This window comes from Macrotis lagotis, chromosome 1 (genome assembly GCF_037893015.1).
Source record: "Macrotis lagotis isolate mMagLag1 chromosome 1, bilby.v1.9.chrom.fasta, whole genome shotgun sequence".
NCBI classification, from domain to species: Eukaryota; Metazoa; Chordata; class Mammalia; order Peramelemorphia; family Peramelidae; genus Macrotis; species Macrotis lagotis.
In genome coordinates, this window is record NC_133658.1 from 300,707,272 (window position 1) to 300,728,237 (window position 20,966).

At 33.2% G+C, this 20,966-nt stretch overlaps 1 protein-coding gene and 1 pseudogene across 2 annotated transcripts in view; both read left to right on the forward strand.

Annotated features, from left to right (window-relative positions):
- Positions 1-10,081, forward strand: part of LOC141505449 (liver carboxylesterase 1-like) — a 36,273-nt pseudogene extending 26,192 nt beyond the window's left edge.
- A 9,978-nt stretch (positions 10,082-20,059) lies between these two features.
- Positions 20,060-20,966, forward strand: part of LOC141505452 (liver carboxylesterase 1-like) — a 58,696-nt gene continuing 57,789 nt past the window's right edge. For both annotated transcript variants that reach the window (XM_074211291.1, XM_074211290.1), the window contains exon 1: positions 20,060-20,235. The gene's annotated coding sequence lies outside the window, so the exon portion shown is untranslated. The remainder of the gene's footprint in view (positions 20,236-20,966) is intronic.

Below are 20,966 nucleotides of genomic sequence, written 5' to 3' on the forward strand. Positions count from 1 at the left end.
TGAGAGGGAAGTTTAGAATACAGAATGTTAGAACTCAAGGGACATAGAACCAATGAAATTTTTATACCTTTATTGTAAAAATGGGAAAATTGAACAAAAAGATTATTTACCCCTGGACATTTTCTCAGAGGCAAAAACCAGGACTTGAGCACAGCTCATTATCTTTGACAGGTTTTTTACTAACCAGGGACAGCTCAGTGGCTCAGTGAAGAAAGTACTTGACCTAGAGTGAATAAGACCTGAGTTGAAATCTATACTCAGTCACTAACTAGCCATATGACCTTGGGCACTGTTGAGTCCCAGTTCAGACTCCTATGTTGAGTCCCACTTCTGGACTCCCTCAATCTTCCCCAGGAGAGCATTGGAGGGATGGGAGACAAGAATGACAAAGGAAGACAAGATCTTCAAGTGCTCCATCATTTATTTAGCAAAACAACAGTGCTTAAATATCTTTTCAGTCTCTAATCCACTCCACTCCCAGGGCACTTAGTGAAACAAGACTCTGATGTTCAAGGACACCAGGTGAAGATAATTTACAATGTTCCCATGCACAACAATTCCTAACAGGGCATGTCACTTTACTCTGTTTGCCTCAGTTTCTTCATCTATCAAATGAACAGGAGAAAGGAAATGGCCAACCACTTTAGTTTCTTTTCTAAGGAAACCCCAAGGGATCATAAACCTGGTTTAATGACTGAACATAGCTACATAATATTAAAAGAAACTATTTTATGAGGCATTTAACCATAGTAAATAATATTATAAATAGATAATTGGCTAAACAAATTATAAAAAATTATTATGAAAGAATTATAGAACTATATAATAAATAATTGTAGAAAATGATCATAATATTACGGTAAGATGGTTTCAATAGATGGAAAATGTCATTGAGAAAAGATGTTGCATGGACCTATCTTTTGTAGGGTATAAATGTCAATGAATAGGTGAAGTGATGTATGAATGAATGAATGACAAAGAATGATATGAAAGGAAGATATGAATGGATGACCAATCAATTTTGTAATTGTCTTATGTCTTCTTTGTGTTATGACCCATTCAGAAAATTCCCAAAGACCTTACTCCTGCACTAACTGAGAAGTATCTTAGAGTGACAGAAGATCCTGTCAAAAAGAAAGGCCTGTTTCTAAACATGATGGGATACTTAATGTTAGGGATTCCTGCTGTAAAAGTGGCTCATTTCCATAGTGGTGAGTTCCTGAGGGCACCAGTTAGGAGAATAGTCACACTTAATTCCTCCATTTAATGCTAACTCATTCTAGAGCTATTTGGGACAGGTTAGCATAGTAGAAACAGAAGCATAGTAAATAACCACATATGTAAATAAGATAGTGTTGAGCTGAGATACATGAATTCTAATCCATGATTTGCCTAAATTTAAATTGAAAGGATATAAAGGTTTTGGTACAGGAGAAAGTAACAGTTTTTGGGTGGAGACCTTTGTTAACTGGAAACAGTATCATGGTGCCTGTCTGGGAATCTAGATTGGCCTATCTTTATCTAGCAGAGATTTGATGACTTTATATCATGGATGCCACAGAAGATTATACAATTATCCTAGATAGGAATAAAGGCTTTAGGAAAGGTAAATTATGTGCAATATCATTCTTCAAGCCACTGTTGGCACCTCTAAGTATATTATAAGTCCATGATCCATGGTCTCACATTATTTAAAATAGTTTAATGTTCCAGGACACAAATTTTTTTCCCTTCTTTTTTTCTTTTTAAATAATATCCAAGGAGTTCCATCAATGGTAAGAACATTTGAAGTTCTAAATTTTCCACCATTTTCTCTTCTTTCAGCTTCAGGTACACCTATCTACATGTACCTATTTCATCATCGACCAAGCTTTTGGGGAAACCTGAAACCACTGACAATAAAAGCAGACCATGGGGATGAAATTTTCTTTGTCTTTGGGATTCCACTTTTAAATGGTAATAGAACTTTGATTGCTATAAAAATTTTATAAATAATATCACCTACCATACATTTCTGGAAATTAATTATTAATCTTTGCCTAGTCTTTTTAACTTGCCAAACTCTCTTTCTCTGCTTCTCTCTTTTGATAATAACAACAGCCCTGTGGTGTAGAAAGGATGTTATTTTATTATACCTAATCTATAGATGAAGAAACAGGCCCAGGCAGGTAGCGTGATTTGATTAATTTGATGATAGAGCTGGAACTAGAATAAACATCATTTGACATCAGTTCCAGAAACATACCACAAGGTGTCAAAACTGAGTAAAATCCCCTTATTTCCTTTAGGTGAAAATACAAGTTTGCATTAATAACAATTTATTATTTAGGATAAGGGAGGTGAGAATCCCTCTATACTAAGTTCTTATCAGACAACATATGGAGTATCTTATGATAGTGATTGAAGGAAAAGAACCTAGATTAGGGAAGAACTTTGAGACCATGGTGAATGAGAACAGACAAAGGAGTTGGAGATATTTGCCATGAAGAGAAGACTGCAGGGCCATATATTATCATTTAGTATTAGACTTGGTCTTTTTGCATGAAACTGAGAGTAATGGATGAAATTTATATAGAGATGAACTTTGACTTGATCTAAGGTATTATTTTGACTCATCAAAAACATCCTTTTTCTTTCTATTAACACAATGAATTCCCTACCACGTGACCATTCAAATCAAAGTTCCTTTATCACTTATTATGGAAGTTAAAGAAGTTATTGCTATTCAGGATGGATTTGCCCAGATGCTATCTGAGGTCCATCCAATTCAGAGAGTCTTGAAGCATGCATTTTTTTAAATGGTGTTATTCATGTCTTTTTTTATATCATAGTTTTCCCCAGTATTCTTTCCCCTTCCCTTCCCAGAAAGCCATCTTATATAACAAATAATATTTTTAAAAATACAAAATAAACAAAGGGAAAATCAAAATGATATATTGAAAAAATCCAAAGACTGGATGAATTAGGAACAGAGTTCTTCTTTTGAGTTGTTCTTGACCCTTATAATTTTGTCATATTCACTTGATTATTTTAAGTGGTTATTCTTTTCAGCTACATTTTTGTAGTTAATGTGTATATTGTTTCTTTTTTTGATGGGGGGGAGTAGAAGGCTCTGTTATTTTTGCTCTGCATCAGTTCAAATAGAAATTTTCAAATATCAATATATTCATTACATTCATCATTTCTTATAGCAGTTATATTTCATTACATTGATGTACCACAATTTTTTTAGCCATTAATCAATGAACATTTCCAACTTTTTGGTATCATTCAGAGGTGTTGCTATGAATGCTTTTGATTTATATAGAGACTTTGTACTTCCTGGATATGTATGCCCAGTAATGGAGTCTTTGGATTAAAAGGTGGGGACACTTTGGTCATTTTATTTTGTATAATGCCAAATTGCTTTTCTCAGGATTGCTCTGATTTACATCTTTCTTAATATTAGTGACTTGGCAATTCTTTTAAGAAATGTTTTTCATATCTTTTGACCACTTATCTATTGGAGAATACATACATATATATATATATATATATATATATATATATATATATATATATATGTTAGTTATTTATATATCTTTAATAACAAACCTTTACCTGAGAAATTGAAAACAAAAATTTCTTCCTATTCAGCCACTTCTCTTCTTATTCTAGGTTATTTTGTCCTTCCAAAAGTTACCTTTTAGAAAAAGTAAGGAAAAAAACTTTTTTAAATGTTATGGATAAACTCAAAGCATTGCTTATGTAGAGCACACTAAGAACGGTATCCTGCATACTATATACTGTATGAACTAGAAATTTAGTACAGAGCTCCCTAAAAAAAACAAGGTGTGAAGGTAGTAACAGAATAAAATACTGAAAAATAACTTTGTTTTTGATCCATAACATCTAATTCCATTATGTATTCTGCTTTTATTTTCAGAGGATACCCCAGAAGAGGAGAAGCAACATAGCAGGACAAGATGAAATATTGGGCCAACTTTGCTCAAAATGGGTAAGACTAATAACAGAGTAAAGGAAAACTCCCCCTTCCCAAATGTTATCAATATCTTTTTTTCCCCAAAAACCTATATTTCCCTTTATATATTCTTCTTACTTCTCTCTCTTGCTAGAGATTTTTCTATCTTGCCAAAAGTGTTAAATATATTTGTGCATGTTTATTGGGGGAAGAAATTAACTAGAACTAACCTTCACATTAGTTGTCTGACACTATTTGTAAACTTCTATACACACCATCCCCAAGCTTTCCAAAGAAGGTAAATTTTGGGGACCAAACTTGATCATTATTATGTCACAGCACTATATCATTTATTGAGGTATCCTCCTTGTGGTCATAGTATATATGGCTTTTCTGGTTCTGCTTATTTTTTAATCAGTTCATGCAAATCTTCCCATGCTTCTATGTATTCATATTTCTTCATTCTTCTATTTAATTATATTCCATTAAATTCCTGTATTACAATACATATATCCAGTCCCCAATTGATGAGTATATACTTTGTTTCTTTCTTTCTTACTATAGAAATTGATTGTATACATTTTTACACTCTGTAAAAGGACTGTGTAAGGGCTCTCTCATAATTTATAACTGACTTCCTTGATGTTTATGCTTAGCAATGAACTCTGCATCAAAGGGTGTAGACGTTTTAAATCTGTTTTCCAAATTACAAATTACTTTCCATGATTAGATCAATTCATAGTTCCACATATGTTTCATTATTTGTTTGCATGAGTGGCCCCTTTAATGTTGACTGTTTTATCCTTGTCAGCATTGCAGATTTTTATGTGTGAGGTAAAACCTCAATGTTTTTGTTTTATTTTTAAAGTTTGTTTCTTACTTTGAAATAACTTGGAACACTTTTTTTGAAAGTTAAGTGTTTCCTTTAAGAACCATTTGCTCATATTATTTGAAGATCTCTTTTGAAGATTAGTCATATTTTATTTTTTCCATTATTTCCTTAAGACCTTGACTATAAACTCTTACCAAAGATAATTTATACAATGTCCCCTTCTCTTAATATATCATTTCCCTTCTGATCTTATTTACACTGATTTTGTTCATGTAAAAAATTTTCAATGTCATGTAATTGATATAATCTAATTCATCTTTTTTGATTACTTTCATCTTATTCACCCCCTAGTCATAGTAATGTGTTAACTTTTCTGGTTCACTAATTTTAATATCTATATAATATTTGATTTAGATATCATATCCACTTTGATTTGCTGATTTTATTATATTAAATTTGTTGCTCTAAATACAATTTCTACCAAGCTGTTTTCCAGTTTAACAAACTTTTTTTTTGGGGGGGGGGACAACTCTTATGACCCTCTTTCAAACTTCTATTCACAGATTGATTCCAAGAGGCACTTAGGACTAAGGCTCTGAGACTATAAATTCTAAAATTATATATTTGACAGTCTTCTTTTTTCCCCCATTGTGCTTCCCAATAAAAACCAATAACTAAACAAAATTAGCTTTAAAAGAAAAGTAATAAGAATATTAATTATAAAGCATTCTCCCTTTATGTATGAAGAGTAAATAAAAAAATGTAAATTTCAAAGGTAATAAGGCATCCATGTGAGGAATATATGGGACTAAGGTCATTCACCAGGACTCTGGGAGCCTGAAGACCTTTGTCTTCCACTAAATTCTCACCAACCTCATCCATTATCTTTTCATTCCACTCTACCCAAGACAGGACATTTATATTTTTATATTTTTTAAATTTATTTTTAATAATATTTTAAATTTTTTATTGTATGCATTTGGGTTCTAAAATTTTCTCCCTTCTCTCTTCCTTGAAGAGAAAACAATTTGCAATGAATAATTTATGTGCAATTATGTAAAGCATTTTTCTGTATTAGTCAATTCCTGTTTTCCCCTCTGCTTCTAGGATACAGGGCAATTTTCCTGGAGAATTTCTTTACAAATGAAATCTAGGCTTTTTTTTCTGGTCATGACTTTCAGGTAGCCCAATAATTTTTAAATTATTTCTTCTTGATCTGTTTTTCAGGTCAGTCATTTTTCCAATGAGATCTTTCACATTTTCTTCTAGTTCTTCATTCCTTTTGTTTTGTTTTATTGTTTCTTGATTGCTCACAAAGATTTTAGCTTCCCTTAACTCCATTCTGCATTTGAAGGAGACATTTTCTTCAAAGTCTTTTATATCTCCTTTTCTATCTGACCAATTCTGCTTTTTAAAGCCTTCTCCTCATTGATCCCTAAACTGATTTTTAACATGTTATTTTCTTCAATATTTTTTCATATCTCCATTAAGCTGCTGACTTGGTTTTCATAATTTTTCTGCATCACTTTCATTTCTCTTCCCAATTTTTCTCTACCTCCCTTACTTGCTTTTCAAAGTCTTTTTGAACTCTTCCCTTACTTGCTTTTCAAAGTCTTTTTGAACTCTTCCAAAGCCTGAGATCAATTTATATTTTTCTTGGAGACTTTGGATACAGAAACTTTAACTCTGTCATCTTCCAAATGTGTATTTTGATCTTTCATGGGTCCAAAGTAATTTTCTGTGGTCAGATTCTTTTTCTACTGTTGTTTGTATGTTTCCCGAATCTATGACCTGATTGTTACACAGTTCAAAAGCTTTTGGGAGGTTTGAGGACATCCCCTACTCCAGGAACATTAATTCCTTCAAGGTCAAATGAGAGTCTCTGACTGCTCTCCTGACCTGTGTTCTGATCTGTGGATGTCTACATGCACTCCCCCCTTCCCTGGAGCTGTAAGGAGGGTCCTTGCTTCCCTATGGTAGTATGGTGGCCCAGACTGTGACCTGCATCTAAGTATGGGCAAAACAACCAAGTCATGCCCCAGGGAGAACAGAGAGACCTCTGCAATCTCTCCCAATCCCCTCACCACCTGTGAGATGAGCACTTTGGAAGCAGCTGCTGAGTGGCTCCACAGGTTCCCTGGGAAGAGCAGCAATGAGGCCTCCACTGAGGCTTGTGCTGATCATCAACTCAACCTTGATGGATTTGCTCATTCCATCAGTGCAACAACCAGGGACAATTTTGGCTATTTGCAATGGAGAACACTATCTATATCCAGAGAAAAAATTGTGGACTTTGAACAAAGACCAAAGACTATTACCTTCAAATTAGAAAAAAAAAAGCTGTATGTAATTATGCTATCTCATATTTTATTTTTTTTCCTTAAGAATATGATTTCTCTGTCATCACATTCAACTGAGATCAATGTATACCATAGAAACAATGTAAAGACTAAAAGAATGCTGTCTGTGGAGGGTGGGGAGAGGGAAGCAAGAATGGGGAGAAAATTGTAAAACTCAAAATAACAATATCTTTCTAAAAAGGAAAAAAAGGAAAGGTTGATCATCACCCCCATGTTGCTGTTAGGGTGTACAATGTTCTTCTTGTTCTATTCATCTTGCTCAGCATCAATTCATGTAAATCCTTTCAGGCTTCCCTGAATTCCCATCCCTCCTGGTCTCCAACAGAACAATAGTGTTCTAGGGTTTTTTTTTTAATGGAATGAATAATGGTTTGCTAAATTTCTTTTACTAAGATAATGGTTATTCCATTCTTGTTAATAAGGACAATTCATTTTTTTGTAGATATTCATCAGTTTTGCTCAGATTATCATATTTATTGAACAAAAATTTCCTAATATTGCTTTAATTTCATCTTCATCAGTGGCGAATTCACTCTTTTCATTTTTGATAATGGATCATTGGTTTTCTTCTTTCTTTTCTAAATCAAATTAACCATTATTTTGTTATGTTTTTGCCCTAAAACCAGTTCTTAGATTTATGTATTAGCCTAAAAGCATTTTTAAAGTTTTTTTTTAAAGCTTACCTTTGATTTCCAGGATTTCCAATTTAGTTCTCAATTGATAATTTTTAGTTTGTTCTTTTTCTACTTTTTTTAGTTGCATGCATAATTCATTTATCTACTCTTTTTTCTATTTAAGTGTTTATAGAAGTATTATTTATAAAAATTAAAATTTCTAGAAATAGTTTTTCCTCTGAGTTCATGCCTGGTGCTCCACCCATGGGGTGGATTTGGGTTGAAAGTAATGATACTGTTGGAAGTCACAGAGATTTGACAGCTTACCTGATGCTGTGATGAAGCACATGGGAGTTCCTCTAATAGGTTGCAAGGTTTCACTGAAGCATATGGGAAATTGGGCATGTTATCTGCCTGCTTGCCTGGTGCCTTGCTGAGGCATGTAGTGAATCTCAGTGTTGGCATCTTCATGCTTCCCTGGCATTAGGCTAAGGCATGTGAGATGTCACCTGGAACTGCACTGGGACTCAGGGCCTCCCACTGACTTGCTGGGATAGTTCCTTCCTTGGACTGTGTTCCCCCTTTAACTGATTCCCTTTTTAACTTTTTTTTTGCCAGTCTTCTAAGTTTCTTGGTTTAGAAGATCATCCCCCCCCACTGTTTTGCTTCATCTGCAATTCCAGAATTCCTTTTGGGAGTACTATTTTTATAGTTGTTTGGAAGTGAATATGGGAGAATCCAGGTGATCTCCTGTTTACTCTTTCAAATTGGATGAACATCTATATTTCTTACTTTGACTTACAGAATCTTCATCTCTCACTGAAGAATGGTTTTAAATGACTTTACAATGCTTATAACTCTGTAATATTTAAATTTAAAAACAGCTTTAAAAACTAGATCTCTTGAGTTCATAACTAGTTAACTCTTGGTTTGTTCATTACCAAAGATTCTGCTATTAATTATTGCTTCTGTAGTTGAATGAATGTTTTATTGTATTTGCCAAAAAAAGTCTATATCTCATTTCCACCTCACATAATTCTCAAATCTCTTCTAAATTTTCCCCTAGTCAGAGGTGTAAAAGAAGAAAGAAATTACTCCTCCTGTCCCATTTCCTCTTTAGGTCCTTTTGGGACTGCAGAACTAGTAATTCAGATTTTTTTAAGGTTTTTTTTTTTTTGCAAGGCAAATGGGGTTAAGTTATTTGCCCAAGGCCACACAGCTAGGTAATTATTAAGTGTCTGAGACCGGATTTGAACCCAGGTACTCCTGACTCCAGGGCTGGTGCTTTATCCACTACCTACCTAGCTTCCCCCATACAATTTAGATTTTTAACATCTGTAAGAGACCCTGACAAGTTTTCTCCTGTCATTGGGTACCTCTTCCAACTCAATGAGACACAGATATTCACCCTGTTGAAACAGATTACAAAACTAATTAGCACCTTTTTAACACATTAACATTTTGTAAACTATGATTTTCACTGTCACTTACATTAACTAAGCTAAAAGTGGAGAAAAGAACAAATTTCTTCCAGATAAACCCTTTCCATTTTCAAATACTGAATTTGTCCCCAAATAATTTTTGAATTTTTGTTCTTGAGTTTATTAAAAACCCACTTATTGGGTTCAGCTATTTAATTTTTTCTTATATTTTTATCTAGTAAAAATTGTTGATGATTATTGTTTTATTGCATTATATAATGACTTGAAGTACAATTGAGAAGGTAGAAACTTAATATTACCACAGTTCTAGATAATTTTGGTTTTGTGTAACTAATGAGTGATTTTTTTCAACTTTTATTTTTTTAAAAAAATCATGACCATTTAAACTATTTTAAATGATTAATACATTTTAAAAATTTTGTATTCCTTTTCCAGAAACCCCAATGGTGAAGGTCTACCAAAGCGGTTTGTCTATGATCAGAATGAAGAGTATTTCCAAATTGACATCACCATGAAGATAGCCAAGAAGCTAAAAGAGAAAGAAGTGACATTTTTGACTGAGCTCTTGACAGAGAAGTCAGTTGGAGTGAAGAGAGATAATACAGAGTTATAATTTGAAAAAGTCTCTAATTTCTTTTCCACTGGAAGCCTCTTTGAATCTTGAGAATATTTTTCAGATTTGAGATAGGAAACTTTCAACATGAAAATGGAGGGAATCCCATGGTTATAGAGACAAATGAAACTAGCTAAACCTCAACATACTGGAATGTTATTGGGAGTTAAAGACCTTATGGTTCTTGCACAAGGGACTTTATAGAATTGCTTTCTTTCCAGTTGTTCTAAAGAACCCAATTTCTTTGGGTGAAGTTTAACTAGGGTAGTATTAAATGAAATTTATCTTAATTTTTATTCTTGCTACCTATGCCAGGATTTTAGTCCTATTTATAAAAATAAATCAGTTCATGTTTGAAATGATGTTTAGGCTATGCATAAGTTCTGTTTAGCACCTCTATTACATTTCTTTTGAGGTTTGTGGTCACAGCATAGTGTACTGGTTGAAACTTTCAAAGATACTTCAAAGACTCTTTACCATATCATTTAATTTAATTTAGCTAAAAAGATGCAAAGAATTTCATGTTATTGCAATCTAATTTACATCACTTCAAGTCATATGAATCACTCCTTGTCCATGAAGCATTATTTTATCATTCTTTCCCTGTATTATTTTTCTATACTATCCCCAAACACTCTACCCACAGAGACAGTTTTGTTCATTTCTTCCTTTTTTTCTTCTGCTTATTACTTGTGGGGGGGGGGGTGACCTGCACCCCCACTCCTTCAGTGAGAAGCTGAATAGAGAAAAGACACAGGCAGGCAGGCAATGCAAGAGAGCAATCCATTTATCGTCCAGAGTCAGAATATTTGAAGATAAAAACTGAAAAAAGTATGTAATCAAAAATGCAAGCTTGTGAGAATGGTACCCTTTCATCTGATCACAGACCTCTGTGTACTATTTTCCTATGTTCTGGGTACAGGATTTGTTTTGCCTAACTCAGTACTGGCCTCTGCACCTGCATAACTGTGTTTAATATTTTCAGACATATTTTCTTTCCAAATTGGATGCTCCCTACATTCTCAAGGTCCTTACCTAGCATTGTATAAATCTTCAGGGTTGATAGAGAACTGTAATGGAGCAGTCTTTGAACATATATCACACAAAAGCAAGTGCCAGCTAAGACATGTCCTGGATCACAGATTCACACTCCTGCCCTGTTCTCCACAATTACTCTTCATTTTATTCTTCCAGTTCCTCAATTTCATTGTTTTCTGTAACTTTTCTTCTTTTTTCTATTTTCTATTCTTTGTCTTCTGTCAGCAATGAACATTTATTAAACCCAACTGTATTAGAAACTATTTTGAATGCTATGGCAAGTAACAAAAGCCATTTCCATCCTAAGTAGTATGTTCCCAGAGCTTCACAAAAATTTAAACATAGAATAAGGGGGGCATTCCTTGGGCATTTGGAGGTGATTCACTGCTCTTCACCATTTGTTGACCCAATATTGAAAAGACTTTTTTTGTGATTAACAAAACATAAGGGTCATGGCTAGTGGTCCTGTTTGGTTGTAGCTCTCCACATAAAAATGTGATTTCATTAGGGAGGAAAAAATTTCATCTCTTCTGATATAATGATATTCAGCAGCTACATTTTCCCTAGTGCTTTTTACCATTGCTGCTTTTTTCTCCAGGACTTGCAGACTTTCAAGGATATTTTGATGCTCATAAGGTTAATGTTAAGGGAAGGAATACAGAAGACATAGGACAGCTAGAGATCTCAGTAAAAACAGAGCTGAAGGTAGAGGGTAAGAATTGCTTGAATCTTACTCTCATCAAATTTAGCTTAAAGAGGGAATAACACATATATTCTAAACATGGATTTAGAAATTTTTCTTAGACTTCAAGTATTATGAAGGGAAAAGAAGGGAGGGGAAGAAGAAAGGGAAAAAGGAAAGAGGGAAGAAAAGGGAGGGGGACTAATAGAAGGGAAGACAGATTGAGGGACATGGTATTCAAAAGCAAAATACTGGTGAGAAGGGATAGGGTGAAGGGAGGGGGAAAAATTCATACAGAGGGAAGATAATGTGGAAGATAATAAATTGTCATTATAACTGAGAATATGAATGGGATAAGCTCTCCCATAAAAATAGAAACCGTCTTTATTAAAAACCAGAATCCTACAACATGTTATTAACAGGAAACACACTTGAAACAGAGTAAAGGTAAAAAACTGGAGCAGAATATATTATGCTTCAACTGAAGTGAAAAAAGAAGGGGTGACAATCCTTATCTCCAACAAAACAATTGCAAAAATAGATCTCATTAAAAGGGATAAGGAAGGAAACTATACCCTCAAGGGGGTAGCTAGGTGGCACAATGGTTAGAGCACTGGCCCTGGAGTCAGGAGGACCTGAGTTAAAATCCAACCTCAGACATTTAATAATTGCCTAGCTATGTGACCTTGGGCAAGTCATTCTTAATCCCATTGCCTTAAATAAATAAAATTAAAAGCAAAAGAAACTGCATCTTCCTCAAAGGCACCAGAGATAATGAAATCATTTCCATACTAAATATATATGCATCAAACTGCATAGCATCTAAATTCTTAGAAGAGAGGATAAATGAATTACATGGACAGCAAAACTCTACTGCTGGGGAACCTCAATCTCCTCTCAGATTAGATAAATATAAACATAAAATAAGGAAGAAGTTAAGAAGATGAATAGAATAATAGAAAAGTTAGGCATGCTAGACCTCTGGAGAAAATTAAATGAGGATAGAAAGGAATATATACTTTTTTTTTCCCAGTTGTACATGGCACATACTCAAAGTTGACCTTGTTTTAGGCATAAAAACCTCATAATCAAATGCAGAATGGCAGAAGTATTAAATATATTTTTTGAGATCATGATGTAATAAAAATCAAGTGCTTAAAGGGCCATGGAGAAATAGACCTAAAATTAATAAATAGCATAATTTTAAAGATTGAGTGGATCAAACAACAAATCATAGAAATAATTAGTAACTTCATCCAAGATAATGACAATAAGGAGATAACATGCCAAAACTTGTGGGATATAACCAAAGCAGTTTTAATGGAAATATTATATCTCTAAGTGCATACATGAATAAAATAAAGAGGAGATTGGTGAATTGGGAATGCAGCTAAAAAAGCTTGAGAAATAACAAATTAAAACCCCCAATTAAATACTAAATTAGAAATTCTGAGAATCAAAGGAAAAATTAGCAAAATTGAAAGTAAGAAAATTATTGAATTAATAAATAAAACTAAGAGTTGATTTAATAAAAACAACAAAATAAATAAACCTTTGACTACTTTGTTTTTTAAAAAAAGAAGGAAGAAAAACAAATTACAGAATCAAAAATGAAAAAAAAGAAGGTGAATTCACCACAATGAGGAGGAAGGTAATAATTTGGAGTTATTTTGCCCAACTATATGCCAATAAATTTGACAATCTGATGGAATGGATGAATATTTACAAAAATATAAACTGTCCAGTTAAAAGAAGAGGAAATTAAATACTTAAATAACTCTATCTCAGGAAAAAAATTGAACAAGCCATCAATGAAATCCCTAAGAAAAAATCTCCAGGGCCAGATGGATTCACAATCGAATTCTACCAAACGTTCAAGGAACAGTTGGTTCTAATTCTTTATAAACTATTTGAAAAAAATAGATGAAGACAGAACTTTGATTAATTCCTCTTTTGACACTAATTTGCTGTTGATGTCTAAATCAGGAAGATTCAAAACACAAAAAGAAAATTATAGACCAATTTTCCTAGTGAATATGGATGCAAAAATCTTAAATAAATTTAGCCAAGTGATTACAGTAAGTTATCACAAGGATAATACACAACGATCAAGTAAGATTTATACCAGAAATACAGAGTTGGTTCAATGTTAACAAAACTCAGAATAATTGACCATATCAATAACATACAACAGAAATCATATGATTATTTTAATAGATGCTGAAAATCATTTCATAAAACACAGCAACCATTCCTATTTAAAAATACTAGAGAACATAGGAATAATGGTGTCTTCCTTAAAACAGTAAATAATATCTAGCTAAAACCATCAACAAGCATTATATGTAATGAAGTGAAGCTAGAAGCATTTCCAATAACATCAGAGGTGATCACCACTATTATTTAATCTGCCTAATATTATTCAATATTATTAGAAATGTTAACCTTAGCAATAAGAGAAGAAAAAGAAATTGAAAGAATTAGAATAGGTAACAAAGAAATAACAATCTCACTCTTTGCAGATGATATGATGGTATACCTAGAGAACCTTAGAAAGTCATCTAAGAAACTTTGAAATAATTAGCAGTATTGCAGGATATAAAATAAGCCCACAAAATCTTCAGTATTTCTATATATTACTAGCAAGACACAGCAACAAGGAATGGAAAGAGAAATTCTATTCAAAATAAGAGTAGACAACATAAAATACTAGGGAGTCTACATGCCAGGCCAGACTCAGAAACTATATGAAAACAACAACAAAACACTTCACACAAAGAAAATCAGATCTAGATATCTGAGCAAATGTCAGTTGTGCATGAGTAGACAAAGTTAATATAAAAATGACAATACTACCTAAATTAAATTGCTTATTCAGGGCTTTACCAATGAAACTCCCTTAAAAATGTCTTTATTGAGCCAGCAAAAAATAGTAACTAAATTCATATGGGGGAGCAAATTGTCAAGAATATCAAGTAATTAATGAAAAATGCAAGGAGATCTAGCCCTACCAGATCTAAAATTATATTACAAAGCATCAGGCATCAAAACTGTTTGGTACTAATTAAGAAACAGAGTGGTGGATCAATGGAATAGACTAGGTGCAAAACAAACAGTAGTAAATGATCATAGTAATCTGCTGTTTGATAAACTCAAAGATTCCACCTTAAGGGATAACTCATTCTTAGATTAAAAACTTCTGGGAAAACTAGAAGATAGTACAGCAAAAACTAGGCATAGACCAACATCTCACATCCTATACCAAGACAAGGTCAAAATGGGTATAGGATTTAGACTTAAAAAGTGATATCATAAGCCAATTGAGATAATAAGGAATAGTTTATCTATTAGATCTATGGAAAGGGGAGCAGTTTATGACCAAAGAGGAGATAGAGACCATTATTAAAAAAATAGATAACTTTGTTTACATTAAATTGAACATTAAATTTTTACACAAACAAAACAAATGCAGCCAGGATTAAAAGGAATGCATTAAAGTAGGAAAAAATTTTTTAAACTAGTTTTTCTGATAAAGGACTCATTTCTGAAATATATATAGAGAACTGAGTCAAATTTATAAGGAAATAAGCCATTGCCTAATTGAGAAATGGTCAAAGAATGTGGAAAGGCAATTCTCAGATGAAGAAATTAAAGTAATCTGTACTCACATGAAAAATTGTTCAAAATCATTATTGATTAGGAAAATGCAAATCAAAACACATCCCAGCTATCAGATTAGCTAATTTGACCCAAAAGGAAAATGATTAGTGTTGGAAGGTATGTGGTAAAACTGTGGCACTAATGCTTTGTTGGTAGAGTTGTAAGGTTTTTCTGGAGAACAATTTGGAATTATAGTCAAAGGGCAATAAAAATGTGCAAACCTTTAATCCAGCAATATCACTTATGCATCTGTATCTCAAAGAGGTCATGAAAAAGGTTAAAAAAAACCCTAAATATACAAAAATATTCAAAGCAATCTTTTCATGGTGGCAAAGAATTGGAAACTGTGTGGTTGCCCATCAATTGGGGAATGGCTGAACAAATTATGGTATATTAATATGTTGAAACACCATTGTTTTACAAGAAATCATGAGGAATGAGACTTCAGAAAATCTTGGAAGAACTTACACGAGCTGATGTTGCCATGAGTATAACCAGAAGAACATTATAAACTTTAACAACAAAACTGGGTGATGATCAGATATGATGGATATGTTTATTTCAGCAGCATAATAATCAAAGGCTATTCTAAAAGACTTATGATGGAAAATTCTATCCATATTCAGAGAAGGAACTGTGGAGTTTAAATGGATTGTCAAAGCTTACTATATTCAATTTTTAAAAATTGCCTTATATATTATGCTATTTTTTCTCTCTAATGCTTTTTTCCCTTCCATTTAGATTTGATTCTTTAATCACAAGATTAATATGAATCTATGTTTAACATAAGTGCATATGTAGAACCAATGTCAGATGTCTTTCTGTCATTAGTGGAAGGAGGAAAGGGAGCGAAGGAGAAAATAATGATAATTGTTGCATGTTGCTGGAAAAACAAAGTAATTATTAATTAAAAAATAGTCATTGAGTTGACTTTTTATGTGGGGAGAGCTCCACCTCTATGAAGAACATCAAATAATTTTATCAAAGAGGAAGTTGCATATGTTTGCATAAATTGACCAAATGAGCCCTTCTTCAAATTGCTCTTTTGGTACTTCCATCAGAGACAGAATGGGGGTTTAGGGAGTTGAGGGACAGGATTGGATATTCTGATTTTATTTTAGGCTTAAATTCAAGGTGCCATAAAACAAAACTGATCAGCTCCCCAAAATCATTGCCATCTTTCCAGTATCTAAATTTGCAATCCCCAAGTCATCTCTATCACTTCTTTCTCTTTTTATCCTCCTCTTAGTGACTAAGGCTTTCATAAAACATTTCTTAATATTGATCCCCTTATCTTCCTGTCTATGGCCACCAACCTCTTTCAGTTACTCATCACTTCTCAACCAAATGCTTCATCATTACAAGCAGATTTTCATCAGTGATAGTGATATTAAAGAATTGTCAGTATTTGCTGCTGTACCATAATGAAGCTGAAGAAATATTAGGCACAGAAAAATGTTTAGTCAATGAATAATTTATCTATTCCTTCTGTGATGATCATGTCAAATAGTTAATTTATTCCTCTCTGTGCTGGTCTTGTATTAACAAAGCTCTATGTTTATACTTAATCTTTTCCTTCCTGTGCTGACCTTTCACTAAGAATTTCATCCCATTGTTATCTAGATAAATAACTCCCATTGGAGTCACCTGGAATCAAGATATCAAGACTAATTTGGGGCAGTTAGATGGGGTAATGGATAAAGCCGGCCTTGGAGTCAGGAGTACCTGGGTTCAAATCCTATCTCAGACACTTAATAATTACCTAGCTGTGTGGCCTTGGGCAAGCCACTTAACCCCATTTGCCTTGAAAAAAAAACACCTGAAAAAAAAAAGACTATCTTACCAAAAAAGCAGGCTAGAATCCCATCCCTGTATATCTTGTTGTTCAGATAAGGATACCTAGCTATGGCAATTCAAACGTTGACTAACCATAAAAGAAGGCTATAACAACTAAATCCTCTGAGATAAGGGAATCTTAGTCTTGGGCTATGATTTACCACTCCTTAGTGCCTCCCAAGAGCCACTCTAACTTCTCCCCTAACTCCTTTTGATCAGACACCATGCCATGCTCTTTTTAAAAGTTCTAGTGTTGGGACAGCTAGGTGGCACAGTGGATAGAGCACCTACCCCAGAGTCAGGAGTACTTGAGTTCAAATTTGGCCTCAGACACTTAATAATTACCTAGCTGTGTGGCTTTGATCAAGCCACTTAACCCCATTTGCCTTGCAAAAAATCTAAAAAAACAAAGTTCTAATCTCGATTACTGTTTAATCTCTTTATTTATTACCTTAATAAAATAAATGTTCATTTCCCTAACACTTCTGGGGCAGGTGGGTGTTGCCACATTTCTCCAGATAAAATAAGAAACAAGATCTTTAATCTTACTTGCAGCTAAAGCTTCCTGTATTTGTTTCTTCCTCTTTAGAATGTGAAAATTCTTTTGTACAGGGATTGTCTTGCTGAACTATATGTACCTTACAAAACAAGTTTTTCTTCCACTCATTCATTTCTAAATTGTTGCGATAATATCTTCAGTTAGTTCTCTCTCTATAAGCCATCCTTCTTAATTCTCAAAAATAATGCTCACAAAGAGCCAGTTAACCCTGCTCAAGAGGTTGTTGCTGACTTCCTGTTGTTTGTTGGAGAAAGTACAAACTTCCCACTTAGATGTTTAAAGTCTTTTGCAATATGTCCTTAAGCCTACTTTTATAGAATTATTTTACATCACTACACTTTGAGTACTTAACCTTAAAGATATATCAGTCTGATTATAATTTCCTGAATTTATCATTCCATCTCCCTCTTCTGTGTTTAGCACAGCCAATCTTTCATGTCATAAAGGCAATGAATGTTCACCTTTGCCTTTTAGTATCTATATCTCCCTTTGAAGTTCAAATCAAATACTGACTCCTTAGTGTTCTCTTCCCTCCCAGTTGTTTAGTTTTATACTTAGGTTTACGTGATATGTCCCCACGAAGACTTTTAAATTTTTTTTTAAAAAGGTATTTCATTAAATACTTCCCAATTATTTGTAAAATTTTAACATGAATTTTTAAATTTTTTTGAGTTCCAAAATTCTCCCCCATACCAGTCCCTCTTCCTTGAGAAGACAAAGTAATTTTATATTAATTATACACTTGAAGTCATGCAAAATGTATTTCCATTTTAGCCAATTTGCACAAGAAAATGTAGACAAAAAAAAGAAAACTAAAGTTTATGCTTTAATCTGCATTCAAAGTTTGTTTCTTCATTACCTATTTTTATTCCTTCAGTTTCTTTTTTTATCTCATTGCTGTAGCTAACATTTCTAACACTCTATTGTAATTGTTGTTTATCCTATGTCCTCAAAAAATTACCAACTTCATTCTCTCTTCTGGAATGATGTTTGTCCAATGCAAGATACAGATCTGGACCACTGGAGATTGCCCCAGATGCAGTGGGAGACCTTGACCTTTTTAGACTAAGGTCTTTCCCAGATCTCTGCTCCATTAAGTCAACAACCCATTCAGTGATTAAGATTAGATAAGAAAAGAGGAGATGAAATGGATTCTTTTACCTAGTCAAAAAAAATGAATTTAGCCAGAACAGAAACAATTGCTGTTTAGACTCTGAGCCATTAAAACCCCAAAAATGAGTAAATGAGGCTTGGGCTGGAAACTATTTTTGAACAATTAGAGAAGAGTTTAAAGACACAGTCAAGTAACTCCATTTGAATTGCAATGGGCTTTAGTAAAGCCTGGATTTCCAAAAGAATATTTCAATTAGTTTCATCACTTAAATAAGAAGATAGACTTTGGAGTTAAATTCAAAGTCTCTATGCTGATATATATATATATATATATATATATATATATATATACACATGTATATATGTATATATGTATATATGTATATATGTATATATGTATGTATTTGTTTAAATCCTCACTAGAACAAAGAGAACAAACAGTTCTTATGTTGGGAAGTGACTCAATTTGCCAGAGGACTGCATCTTACTTACTTGGGTAGATCCTCTGGGTAGAAACAACAAACTAGGAATAGCTTATTCATCAAAACCAAATTCAATAGCTATAATGAACTCCATGAATTTTAGCAGGGATGTAGCTGCCAAAATGTCAATTCATGACCATGGATGCATGACATAAAGAGAAAATCCTGTAGGGCATTCCATTATATAATTATGTTGTACTTTTGAATTTGTATTAATGATATAGTATTAACTAATGGTAAGAGTGTTGAACTTGGTATCTTAAAAATCTGAGTTCAAACACTTGCTGTCACTGATAACCATGTAATTTTTTATTGATGGAGGGAGTCTCCAAAGTGATGAAATCAGATTCTTTGTGTATATCATTATATTAGTAAAAATTAATTTTCCTTTATTTGAGTATCACAAATGTTTAACTCGATGGGTTTATGTACATTTAAGGAAAGATCTTTCATTTGTCATACCGAAGTGGAGAATGGGTTTCAGGGAGGGAGCTTAAGGATCAATGTGGGCTCATTTTGAGGGAATAAATCACCAGATCTCTGACTCATAAGGGTAAGAAAATGCTTAAATTTTAATTCACAGATTATTGCAAAAGTTCACAGGTAACTACCAAACATTCACAAGTTACTATAAAAAGTAAATATTAAGTTATTTAACAAGGTAAAGAAAGTGAGGTTTTAGAAGACAGTAAGTTTAAGGAAAGAAAAGACAGTTACAAACTGAGTTAGGGAGAACAGCAAAGACAATTAAGAAAGAGAAAAAAGGGAAACACCATCATGAGACAGTGTCTGGGCTTACATAATCATGCAGAAGAGGAAGAGAGAATTTGGTAAGTCATGCTCCCCCAGAGCAGGAAGGTGAACAAGACAAGCTGTGGATATATATAGTTAAATAGGACAGAGGGGAGTGAGGGATTATTAGGGGGATCATGATTCCCCAGAGCAGGCCAGCTTCACAGAAAGACAAGTAGCTCAACTGAGGAGTGAGTGAGCTTTTATAAAAGGAGGATGTAGTAAAGAAGGAGAGAAGTAGGTGGGGTCAGGTAAGTCAGAGAGCAAAATAATGAGAAATAATAATAATGTTTTGTCCTTCATTTTGGAAAAAGACTATGACATCAGGAAGGTGATGCCTTGAAAAGTACAGGAATTGGATTTAATCTTAAACAATACCAGGCAGTTTTGATAACTGCTACTTGATAATATAGTTTTAACTCTGATACATATAGGCCACCTTCCTCTGAAATTTTTTCTTCAATTACCTTGATATTCTAGACTTTTTGTTGCTCCAGATGAATATTGTTATTACTTTTTCTAGCTCCATAATATAGTTTTTTGGTAGTTTTCTTGGTTTAGCATTGAATAAACAATTTACTTTGAATAGAATTGAATTTTTATTATATTAGTTCAACCTTCCCATGAGCAATTGACATTTTTCCAATTTCCATGTTCCAAAATTTCCAATTTTAGATCTGACTTTAGTGATGAGAGAAGTGTTTTGTAGTAGTGTTCATATAGTTTTGGGGTGTTTCTTGGGAGGTAGTTTTCCAAGTATTTTATATTGTTTATAGTTACTTTAAATGGATTTTCTCTTTCTATTTCTCATCCTTGGGTATTGTTGTTCATATATATATAGAAATATTGATGATTTACATGAATTTATTTTATATACTGCAATTTGCTGAAGTTATTAATTGTTTCAAGTAGTTTTTTAGTTAATTTTCTAGGATTCTCTAACTAGACCTTCATATTTTGTGGGGTAGGTTATTTATTTGTT